The sequence below is a fragment of the Typopeltis vanoorti genome, chromosome 6 (genome assembly GCF_054136105.1).
Source record: "Typopeltis vanoorti isolate ZY-2024b chromosome 6, IOZ_Tvanoo_1.0, whole genome shotgun sequence".
Classification (NCBI taxonomy): Eukaryota; Metazoa; Arthropoda; class Arachnida; order Uropygi; family Thelyphonidae; genus Typopeltis; species Typopeltis vanoorti.
The window spans coordinates 157953878-157966364 of record NC_143554.1 but is presented as its reverse complement, the minus strand read 5'-3'; the positions used below and the strand labels follow the sequence as shown (position 1 = coordinate 157966364).

Genomic DNA, 12487 nt, shown 5'->3' with positions numbered 1-12487 from the left:
CAAAGGCGACTGACTAAGGTAGTTTCTGACTTCTGGAATGTCGAGCATGAGGAAAGATTGAAAAGATGTAATTTGCAGAGTCTAGTTGAGAGAAGGAAGAGGGGAGATATGATAGAGACCTACAAGTTGGTAAGGGGTTGTTATAGGATCAATGGTGGAGAAGTTCTACAGAGAATAGTGGGAGATCAGGGGAGAACCAGAGGTCATCCCTGGAAACTGTATAAAGAGGGTGTGAGTAGGGGAGTGAGAGGCAGGTTTTTTTCGTGTAGAGTTGTGAATGATTGGAATGCCTTGCCTGAGAGTGTGGTGTCTGCAAGGAGTTTGAATGTGTTTAAGACCCAGTATGATGAGATGTGTGTAAGATAAAAGGACCTCTTAGATGAGTCTTTGACTCCATGAGGTCTTGTTTAATAATAATAATATGATTGAGACTTACAAACTTCTGAAAAGGGTCATACATGATTTCAGTTGATGTAATTTTTAATTTTATGGAGGGTGGAGAAAGGATGTGTGGGCATCCATGGAAGTTGAGAATTAATGCTGTCAAGAAGGGGGATTAGGGCTAGATTTTTCTTTCATAGAGTAGTGCATGATTGGAATGGATTGCCTTTGGATGTTGTGTGTGCAAGTAGTGTGAATGATTTCAAGAACAGGTATGATAGTTGGTTGGAATAGTATGGCCTTCCTCAATGAGTTCCTGACTCCCTAGAGGGCTCTCTTAATAATAATAATAATAATCACTAGCCTTGGACTTTTGATATGCTTTCTTCTTTTCCTTCACTGCCTCTTAAACTTCCCGTGTCCACCATGGAGTTGTGATTTTTCTGTCCTTGCAGACAACCTCACTATGCTTCTCTGGCTGAATCAATCAATATTTTCTTCAGGGTTTGTCACTGAATCTTTAAGGTTTGATTCCTGTTCTCAAACTCTTTCATTTTTTCTTGAATAATGTTTGTGTATTTTAGTCTACAGTTCACATCCGAGAACTGCTCAACTTTTATTTGCTTTAAAACTTTCTTACACGTTCTTCTTTTCAATATGAAATTCAGTTTTATCCTGCTCAAGACTAAATGGTGATCACTTCCAATTTCAAATCCTCTGTACACTCTAGCATCCTGCAACAGTGAGAAAACATCACTATCAACAATAACATAGTCAACAAGACTTTTCTTATTCTTTGCCTCTTTTCACTATGTGAATTTATGTACATTTTTATGTTAGAACATTGTGTTAGTAATAACCTGTCCATGTGCTGAGCATAAATCCAATAGGCACTTGCCATTATTATTAGCTTTGCTGTTTTCTCCATATTTTCCCAAAATATTTCTGTATTTTCGACAATCATTTCCTATTCTGATATTTCCTCCTATTTCCTCCAATCATTTCCTATTTTCCAGCCTGGTTGGCTGAGTAGTTAGCGTATCTGCTCTCCAGCCAAAAGGCTTTGGGTTCGAATCGTCTGTGAAAATGCTAGTGGTGGTGGTGCAGTATATGGTGTTGGTGTAGATGATGCGATTCGCTGTAGTTGGTGGATTGAGTGACGGAGATGGAGAGCGTAGAGTTGGTGGCCTCCCTCGATGAGTCCTTGGACTCCTGGAGGTATCATATAATAATAATAATAATAATTTAGATCCCAAGAAGGACCAACTTTTCTTTTTTCATTGTGTCAGTTGCTTTCTCTAAAGTCTCAAAAAATCCTCCACACTTCTATCTTAGTAGATGGGACCATAGGCACAAATAAGTCTCATTGTCCAGTTCCCCATTATAATATTTGCTCACATTACTCCACTGATATTGCCTGCCATTCAAGAAGATTAGCCTCATATTTAGTGTTCAATACTATAGCTACTGCTTCTTTTCCCTGAGCGTTATTACCTGAATACAACATTTTGTATTTATTACTTAGAAAGATTTCGCCAGTTTTTGTCTTTTTTTGTTTCAGTCATCCCTATTATGTTGATCTGGTAATTATCCAGTTCCTCAGCAAGCTCCATTTCTTTGCCATTCAGGATTCTTATGTTGATAGTACCAATCTTGAACTCTGACGATGTTGAGTTGGGCTGTGTTTCAGGATTTGTTCCAGTAGCTGACTTTTCACTGTTCACCCTGATTCCCTGGTGAAAACAATGGGGGCCTTGTTTAACTGTGCGATGCTCCCAGCTGGCATGAAATTCTATCATGTTGAGCCATCATTTTATTTGTGGTTTAAGCCAATACGAATACAATTTGGTCAGCTAAATCCCAAATTGTCAACCCATTCTTGTTTGTCCAATATCCAGGTAGATACCTAACAGGGTGCAACACTAGAAGGTGAGGTTGGACATTAGGTCAGAAGTCTTGGTCAGTTCTCTGCATTCAAAGGTTGGTCGATTGGTAGAGCCTCTGCTACTAATGGCTCGGTTAAGTAAGTTTGAGCGTGGTTAGTAGTTGGAAGGGGGCCAATCGTTCGATGCTGTCGGCACACTCTCCCTCGATGAGTCTTTGGACTCCCTGGAGGTGTCAAAATAATAATAATAATAATAATAATTCCTTTAAAGGCTATGTGGCTGTCTCCTCTCAGTTATACAGCTTTGACCCTTAAACACCCCTGGGGATGTCAGTTTAATTCTGCTAAATGTAAGTTTTTGAAGTTTGGGACCCATCGATGGGAGGCTGCATACTCTTTTGGTGGACGTCTACTAGAGAAAATGGAGGCAAGGGACCTTGGGATGATGATTGATAGAAAGTTTAAGGGGACATATCACAACAAAGTAGTAAAGGTAACTCAGAAAATTGCTGCAATACTGAGAAGGATCTCACCAGCAGAGAGAAAAAGTTCCTATATAGATCTAATCAGACTACATCTGAACTATTTAAGCTCAGACTTTGTTACCAGGATAAAATAACAATATTAATTATGATGACGGGCTGAGAGCATGTGAACTACAGAGTTTGGTAGTTAGAAGAAGAAAGCTGATATGGTTAAGACATTTAAACTGTTGAGAGGTCATTACAGCTTATTGATTGAGTAGTGCCTTTGTGTGGTGGAACAAGGGAAAAGGAGTGAAGACAAGGGGATATATTCCTGGAAATTACTAATGGAAGTGGAGAGGTAAGGGGGTAAGGAGTGTTTTTTTTTCCCATAGTGGATAGTTGCTATGGAATGCATTGCCTGATAGGATAGTGGGAGTACAAATTGTGAATTGGTTTAAGAAGTAGTATTCGAAATGGGCCAATTATGATAAGTCTTGTGACTCCATTGAAATCTTTAATAATAATATTATCCTGTGATGACTCTTTGTCATCATCTTCACATCAATTTAGGTTCAGTTTACATAATTGGGATGCATGAGATATTCTGTCAGATACCTTTACAAAATCTAGTAGTATCACAGTGAAACTGTTTCCTTTATCCAATTCAGCTGTCATATTACAAATTAATTAAATTGCTAAGGCAAGAACAACACACTGATTATGAGTGCAGGAATGATTGTGAAGAGCTGGGTACAGTTTCCTTCATTTCAAATCTGAATGGGCAGGTAATGACATTATATAAGGGTAACTGTGGGCTTAGGAGATGTTGAAATGAATATACAAATGCCCAAAGTATCAGAAATAGAGAGGAGTTTTTGGCATTGGTCAGTTTGACTTGACCAAAAGTTATTTGCATTAGTGAGACCTGATTCTCAGAGAATGATCTAGTTACAGGGAAAGAATGTAACAGATGTTGTATTTTCAGAGAAGATAGAGGAAATAGAGTAGGAGGAGCGGTATTATTATTAATGATAGCAAGAGTGTTAGATCCTGAATGGACGATTTTTAGAAATTATTCATTCAGAATCTAACATAAGAATTTGGCTAACTCAGATCATACCTGGTTGACAGCACACAGTTCTGAATTTATGTTGCAAAGGAATTCGTATAATAATATGTAAATCGTACTAAAAAAATCTTGTAGTTGAAAGTTAAACTGAAGGGTTATAGGATTAGTGAAATTTTAATAAGGAAATTGTAGTATAATCTTGTCCCATTAAGCTGTCTTAAACTTAATAAGTCGCCAAAGAAGTTAAGAGTACAAGTGCAAAGGTCGAGTTACATATGCACGTATCGGCCGTAATGCCGCCAGCTAGAACGTACAAGGAAGATGACGTAAGCGGGATTCCTGAGAATACAGCACCCAAATGGCAGCTAGGACTTGAGGATCACCTTAAGGGCATGAAAATGAAGGGTTGTATGGGAAAGAAGGAATGAAATATAAGCGGAATGTGCGGGTTAATGTGAGGCTTTTTTTTGGTTGTTCCTGACTTCACTTCGAGGATTCCTGACTAGCAGACGGAGTAGGGATGAGCGAGAGAGATGTCCCACTCAAGTAGGAGCAGAGAATGCGCTGTATCGAGGCAGTGAGAATTTCGAGTCCGGGAAGAATGGAAAACGGACGGCGTAGTCGTAAGCCCATTGCGGAAGCTACCGACGGAAGGAGGACCTGATATACACGTGGCCATTAACAGACCTTTGGAAGAAAAGATTGGGTAACGTAAAGACCTTTGTTGTATGTTTAAATGAGACAGAATTTAATGCTAGATCATATTAAGTGGACATTTCATAGTGGACTATAATAAGGATTTGAATTTTGAGATAGAGTAATTCTGCTAAACAAAGGAATGTCGGGAGTGAAATTTTAGCTGCATGTGACTGAGATTATATGTGAATTTGATATTTTGTAGATGATTTATATCAGAATAGTAATGGGTTGAAAAATGTATTTTAATGTAGCAAGAATTAAGAGTTTGATTTCGAATAACATAGTTAGCCTCTTTTAATGTTACATAGAGTGTGAGTAATTGCCAAGTTGATTTATGAGTGTTTTCTTAAATTAGTATCGAGTAACTAACTTAGTAAGAGATTTTGTAAAGCTTAATATCCCATTTCAATTATAGTTGTAATGCGAATTTGTTCCAATAAACATATTTTATTCTATATGCCTGTTTCGTGCTTGATTCGAGAATTCAAATTACTACTTGCAAAAATTTAGAACCATAGTGGGAGGGAATTTAATGAGAGTGTTTGAGTAATAGATTTATTGGTCACGACTGCAATTAGAACCAGTATCTATTTAGTGCATATTAGAATGAATGCCAGTTAACCTAGGAATATTTCCCTGAATTTTGAATAAGTTCATATTATAGGACTCTGGCTGGCGCAGCAATACAAAAAATAAATTTGCTAGTGTCTGAAAAGGAAGCATTCCTAGGTAGAGTTGAGTAGGGCATTATTAAGGAAGTAAGTTAGTATATTAAATAACAATAAAGAAAGAAAATGAAGATATAACAGGGGTACTTCAAGCAACAAAAATAGAAGTTGAGGAAGAGTGTAGATCTGAGGGAAATGGTTCATTTGAAACTGTATAGTGTGAGATAGAGGCCAGTAGGGCAAAATATATTGTTGGTTGCTACAGAACTGGGGAAGTGAGAAGAAGATGTGCATGTCATTCATCAGCAGATTAGCAGAATGAGTACAGTAAAGTAATTATCATACTTCAACAATGAGAATATAGTTTGGAAGGGGGAAAGGTACATGGCAAAATGGAAATGGAAATATAGTTAATAAGGGATAATTACCTGAAACAGCACTTGATGGATGGGATTAGGGATTTGAAGGTGTTGGATCTCATAATAACATCATAATGTTGGAGGTTTAATGGATTTTTTACAACACTCAGAAAGGATTAAAAAGAATTTAATACTTCCTATATTTCATCCTAGTCACTAGGACATCTATGGGGATTACAAAAATAACTAATGTAACATAACACAAATAACATACAATACTAAGCCCAACCACGTGGGTGACACTAAAGTCATATCTAGGTGGAGCACCCTCTAAGGGCAATTGTAGGTGGCCTGGAATATAAATAGGATCTCTGGTGATGAGTGTTTCCCAAATTTTCAGAAGCTTAATGCAACCGTATTTACTAAGATTTGATTGATTTCTAAGAGCTGCTGCTGCTTCTAAGAATAGTCTCTCTTTCTTGAATTTGCTGTGATTTTGGTGGTTTTCTTCCATGATACTCTGTGGGTGGTGTTCAAGACATGGTCAGCCAAGCCTGAATGACCATAGTTGTGTTTACAGATGTAAGATTTGTGTTCCTCTAGGCGGATGGATGCTGATCTGCCTGTCTGTCCAAAGTACGCCAGCTTACAGGAACAGTGTACTTTGTAAACTCCAGGCAGAGAGAGAGGAGAGAGCTGATCTTTTGTAGAATGGATAAAGGTAGCAAGTTTGCGGTGGGGTTTATATGCTGTGTATAGGTTGTACTTTTTTAGAATCTTGGCTATTTTTTCGGATGTGCCACGGATGTAGGGTATGGTGATGGCATTTTTAAATTCTTGTTGACGAGAAGGACTGGGAATGGGAGAGGAACTAATTATTTTTTTGATACTGTGATCATTGTAGCCATTGGAGAGGAAAGTGTTGTGTATGTAGTTAAGCTCAGTAGTGAGGGCGGTTCCACTGGAACAAAGATTGTGGGCTCTCTTGGTAAGGGTTTTAATAATGCCATATTGTTGAGAGGGGTGGTGGTGTGAGAGTTTGTGAATGTATTTGCCTGTGTGTGTGGGTTTTCTGTATACAGTGAAGACAAGTGTATCATTAGGCAGGCATGTGACTAAGGTGTCTAGGAAGGGTAAACAATTGTTCTTTTCCTTTTCCATAGTAAACTGGATTCTTGAATGTAGGCTATTGAGATGACTGAGGAAGGAGTCTAATGTGTCTGGGCCATGAGGCCAAATAGAGAACACATTATCTACATATCTTAGCCAGATAGAAGGTTTGAGTGGGGCTGAGCCTATGGCTCGTTTTTCAAAATCTTCCATATAGAAATTGGCAAGGGGGGGGAGAGAGGGGGGAACCCATGGTAGTTCCCTCTATCTGCTTGTAGATTTTGTTCTTCCAAGGAAAATACCCAGAGTTAATGGCAAAGGAAAAGAGATCTAAGATGTCAGAAGGGAAAACTTTTTGTAAGAGAGATAAGGTGTCAGTTAAGGGAATATTAGTAAACAAAGAGGAGATATCAAAGCTTACCAATATGTCTGCTTTATTCAAGATTAAATTTTCTATGAGGGCTTTAAAGTGGGTCAAGTTTTTTATATAGGATGTGGACCTTCCAGTGACGGGGGTCAGAGAGTTGGCCAGCTGTTTAGACAGTCTGTAGCAAGGTGCATTGGTGGCATCTACTATAGGTCTGAGTGGGGAATTGGGTTTGTGGATTTTTGGTAAGCCGTAAATTCGGGGGGGACGAGAGCGGAAAGGTTTAAGTTTTTTCATGATGTCAGGGGGGCCAGGAAGATACTTTTTTAAGTAAGATTTTTAATTTTTTAACTTGTGTTTTTGTGGGGTTGTGTTCTAGCGGGATGTAGGTAGCGCGATCGCGAAGGATAATATTCATTTTGCAATTGTATTCACTGGTATTAAGAACGACTGTGGCATTACTCTTATCTGCTCTGGTGATGATGATACTTTTTTCTTTAAGTAATTTCAGGAGAGCTGTGCGTTGGACATACGTATGCCCAATGCACAGCTCTTAATACCAGTGAATACAATCGCAAAATGAATATTATTTTGCGATTGTATTCACTGGCACATCCGAAAAAATAACCAAGATTCTAAAAAAGTACAACCTACACACAGCATATAAACCCCACCGCAAACTTGCTACCCTTATCCGTTCTACAAAAGATCAGCTCCCTCCTCTCTCTCTGCCTGGAGTTTACAAAGTACCCTGTTCCTGTAAGCTGGCATACTTTGGACAGACAGGCAGATCAGCATCCATCCGCCTAGAGGAACACAAGTCTTACATCTGTAAACACAACTATGGTCATTCAGGCTTGGCTGACCATGTCTTGGACACCACCCTCAGAGTATCATGGAAGAAAACTACCATGCTCCATCACAGCAAATTCAAGAAAGAGAGACTATTCTTAGAAGCAGCAGCAGCTCTTAGAAATCAATCAAATCTTAATAAATACGGTTGCATTAAGCTTCCGAAAATTTGGGAAACACTCATCACCAGAGATCCTACTTTATATTCCAGGCCACCTACAACCACCCTTAGAGGGCGCTCCACCCAGATAGGACTTTAGTGTCACCCACGTGGTTGGGCTTAGTATTGTATGTTATTTGTGTTATGTTACATTAGTTATTTTTGTAATCCCCGTAGATGTCCTAGTGACTAGGATGAAATATAGGAAGTATTAAATTCTTTTTAATCCTTTCTGAGTGTTGTAAAAAATCCATTAAACCTCCAACATTATGTCTTCACAGCACTTAAGCCTCTATACACGAATCATAATAACATCAGAAGATCTATCTGTAAATACAGCAGCAACTCTACCTCCAATTGTGGAAATTGACCATGCAGTCTTGTCCTGCAAGATTGCTGAATACGAGTGTGCGGAATTTTTAGTCAAGGCAGGGTTTATATGGAACTCAAAGCTGGCGACTATGACAAATTTAGGAGGCAACTTGGAGCAATGTCACCGCATAAGAAGCTACATGGAATGAAGATTCCATGTCAGAGATTGTTTCGGTAAGGCAGTATCAGACTGCATACCGAGGGTCATGAGAATAAACTGAGTAGAAATTAAGTGGATGAGTAGCAATATAAAGCAAGAGCTGCAGAAAAGAGAGCATATTATGGAAGGAATATAAACAAGGTGATCAGCATGACCATGAACAGTATAAAGCACAAGCCAAAGTAAAAAGTATGGTAAGGGAGGCTAAATCAGATATTTTGAGAGAAAATTAGCAAAGCATGCCAAAGTAAATCCAAAAGAGTTTTTTTTTCACTATGTAGCAAGTAAAAGAAAGAATGATTATGGCAAGGTAACATTACTCATTGCTGATAGTGAGAAAGTGACAGAAGCAGAAGAAATACTTCTGTAGGATGAAGTAGAATGAAGTAACTATAGGATGAAGAGATGTTGGAAAAGGTCCAAAGGCGACTGACTAAGGTATTTCTTACCTCTGGAATGTCGAGTATGAAGAAAGATTGAGAAGATATAATTTGCAGAGTCTGGTGGACAGGAGGAAGAGGGGAGATATGATAAAGACCTACAAGTTGGTAAGGGGTTGTTATAGGATCAGTGGTGGAGAAGTTCTACAGAGAATAGTGGGAGATCAGGGGAGAACCAGAGGTCATCCCTGGAAACTGTATAAAGAGGGTGTGAGTAGGAGAGTGAGAGGCAGGTTTTTTTCGTGCAGAGTTGTGAATGATTGGAATGCCTTGCCTGAGAGTGTGGTATCTGTAAGGAGTTTGAGTGTGTTTAAGACATGGTATGATGAGGTGTGTGTGTGTGTGTGTGTGTGTGTGTGTCATAAAAGGACCTCCCAGATGAGTCTTTGACTCCATGAGGTCTTGGGGTAATAATAATAATAATAAATAGTTCAATTATTAAGTGATTACTTTGCAAGGATATATCATCCAGGTGGAGACTTTGCAGTTATGATGTGACAGAGACTGATGTGAGAATTAGATAGATGAACTGGAGGTACTCAGTATATTGAAAAATATCAATGTGAATACAGCCAGAAGAAGGACAATATGTAAACTCATGTGCTACGAGAATGTGCAAGTGAACAAACAGTGCCTGTGATGAAGTTGGTCAATCTTAGTCTCAGCTCTGACAACGTTTCCAAGGAAGTGGAAAGAGGGTAAGATAGTTACATTACATAAAGGTAGCTCCAAGACAGAAGTAGAAATTTACACACCAGTTAGTGTCTCTGAAGTGGGAGTTAAACTATTGGAAAAGTTGGTTAGAAATAAAAATTCAGGAATGAGTGGATATATATATATGATATTCTATAGGGGGCAGCATGACTTTGTAAAAGAAAGATCCTGCCTCAGTAATTTATTGATACTTGTAAACCAAAAAACAATGAAGAGAATAGAGAAAAATACAGAGCACTAAAAAATAAAGTTGATAATCTATGCAAAAAAGCCAAAGAAAAATGGTTAGAAGAAAAAGCTAAGAAATGCCAAGAAGCATACCAACAAAACAACCTAAAAGTCTTCCATGATACTATAAGAGATATTACAAAGGAATTCTCAGCAAAAGCAGTAATAATGATACACAACAAGATGACTGAAACCGAGAATATTGAATATATAAGAAAAATCTGGTCAAACCATTTTAAGACTATCTTCCACCAAGGAAACAAAACTACAATGCCAACAATAGAAAAAAATAATGATCACCCAAAAATTTTACAAGAAGTAGTTAGATACGCAATAAAACAGATGAAAAACAATAAAGCACCAGGCATTGATACTATCCCTACTGAACTGTGGTCATATGGAGGCAGCATATCAATAGAATATTTAACAACCCTATTCAATAAAACACTACAAACAGGAGAGATCCCAGATGACTGGAGAACTGGAAAGATCATCCCAATATACAAGAAAGGAGACAAAAGAGACTGCAGAAATTACAGACCAATCAATTTACTCCCTCACACCTATAAAATATTCATAAGAATTATACAAAATAGATTAAAAAACACCTACGAAGAAATGATAGGCATAGAACAAGCTGGTTTCTGAGGAAACTATTCAACAATAGACCAAATTTTCACATTGCACCAACTAGCAGAGCTCAGCTGGGAAGACCATAAAGAACTATATTGTTGTTTTGTGGACTTTAAACAAGCTTTCGATAACATCAACAGAGAAATCCTTCTTAAAATTCTACTAGAAAAAGCAATAGACAAATATATAATGTAGTTTCTGATAAAATATTACTCTAAGACAAATGCAATAATTAAAAAGGACACACTCATAACAGAACCCATAGAGATCCAAAAAGGAGTAATGCAAGGATGCCCATTATCCCCATGCCTATTCAACATATATCTAGAAGAAGTTGTAAAGAAAGCAATAGACAATGAGCCTGGAATCAATGTCAACGGTTTAAACATAAATAATATCAAATATGCAAATGATCTCGTCCTTCTTGCAAGAACCCCAAATGAACTACAAAAGTTGATCAACAAGCTAAACGAAACCTGTAAAACATATGACATGACAATAAATATACTAAAGACAAAAGTGATAAAAATAGGGAGGAACAGAACTACCATCTCAGCCACCCTAAACGGAGAACAAATAGTACAAGTAGACAACTTCATATACCTTGGATCAAAACTAACAGAAACAATAGATGAACTCAAAACAATCAAACACAGAATAGCGATAGGATAGACCACCATGGGAAAATTACAGAAAATGTGGAAAACAAACAAGATATCTAAGCAAGCCAAAATCAAATTATATGAAGCAATAATTATACCAACAGTCATCTATGGAGCAGAAGTTTGGACAGTTAAAAAAAGAGAGGAGAAAAAACTGCTGGCATTTGAAATGAAATGCTTAAGAAAAATAAATAGAACAAGTTGGATAGAAAAGAAAACAAACATCACAGCCAGACAAGAACTATTGTATAAAAAGACAATAATAGAAAAAATTAGAAAACAACAACTGAGATGGTTTGGACATACTGTAATCATGGACGTAGACAGACTTCCTAACATCCTAATCAATACTTTTCCAACTGAAAAAAGAAGACCTGGAAGACCAAGAATTACCTGGCTGAAATTAATAAAGAACATCTCGGGATGCAGAACATATAAGGAACTTTTTCGAACAGCAAGGAATAGAGAAGACTGGAAGATCCTGCTCAAGAGAAGACTCAACCCGTCTTAGACAGAAGAGAAGAAGAAGATATCATATTTATGATACTATAGTGGATCAAGATTTGAAATTCAGAGGACAAATTGCAAGAGTTAGTGAAATAGCTCAGAGGATTACTTGGATGTTGAAGTACACACTGACAAATAAAGATAGGTTATTATCACTTTTTATAAGGCTATAATTCAGCCACATGTTGACTACTGTGTACAGATTTGGTCACCTGTATTTTGAGGGAACTGGGAGATGGTGGAGAGCATTCAGAGATGAGTGATGAAGCTCGTGAGAGATCTGTAGAATGTTCTATATCAGGAGAGACTGAGGGTGTGTGGGTGCAGAGTTTAGCTGACATGAAGGAATATGATAGAAACTTATAAGTTACTAAAAGTATTCTATAAAATTGACACAAAAGAAACTGTTAATCATGGGGGAGTAGGGGAAAAACAAGGGGTCACACTTAAAAGTTGTCTAAGAGTGTGGTTGCTTGATTCTTTACTTGGAGAGTGGTGAATGAGTGGAATGGATTGCCAGAGGTGGTTGTGAGTGCCTAAACAGTGAATACATTTAAGGAGATGTATAATAGATATTATGTTAATGGATAGTGCAGGTCTCCTGAAATGATCTTTTAATTCCATGCAGTATCTGAATAAATAATAATATAATAATAATAATTAGCTCTTCTGCCTCTCCAGAGTATCATATTTCTGAACTCTGAATTAAGGATTGTGATATTACAAATTCTTGAATTCACCCATTTCTGATTTC

At 37.6% G+C, this 12487-nt stretch overlaps 1 protein-coding gene across 1 annotated transcript in view; it reads left to right on the top strand.

The window, feature by feature from the left end:
- The window catches only part of LOC150106147 (putative fatty acyl-CoA reductase CG5065), a 212891-nt gene that overhangs the window by 90396 nt on the left and 110008 nt on the right, over positions 1 to 12487 (top strand). The gene's annotated exons all lie outside the window — the stretch shown is intronic.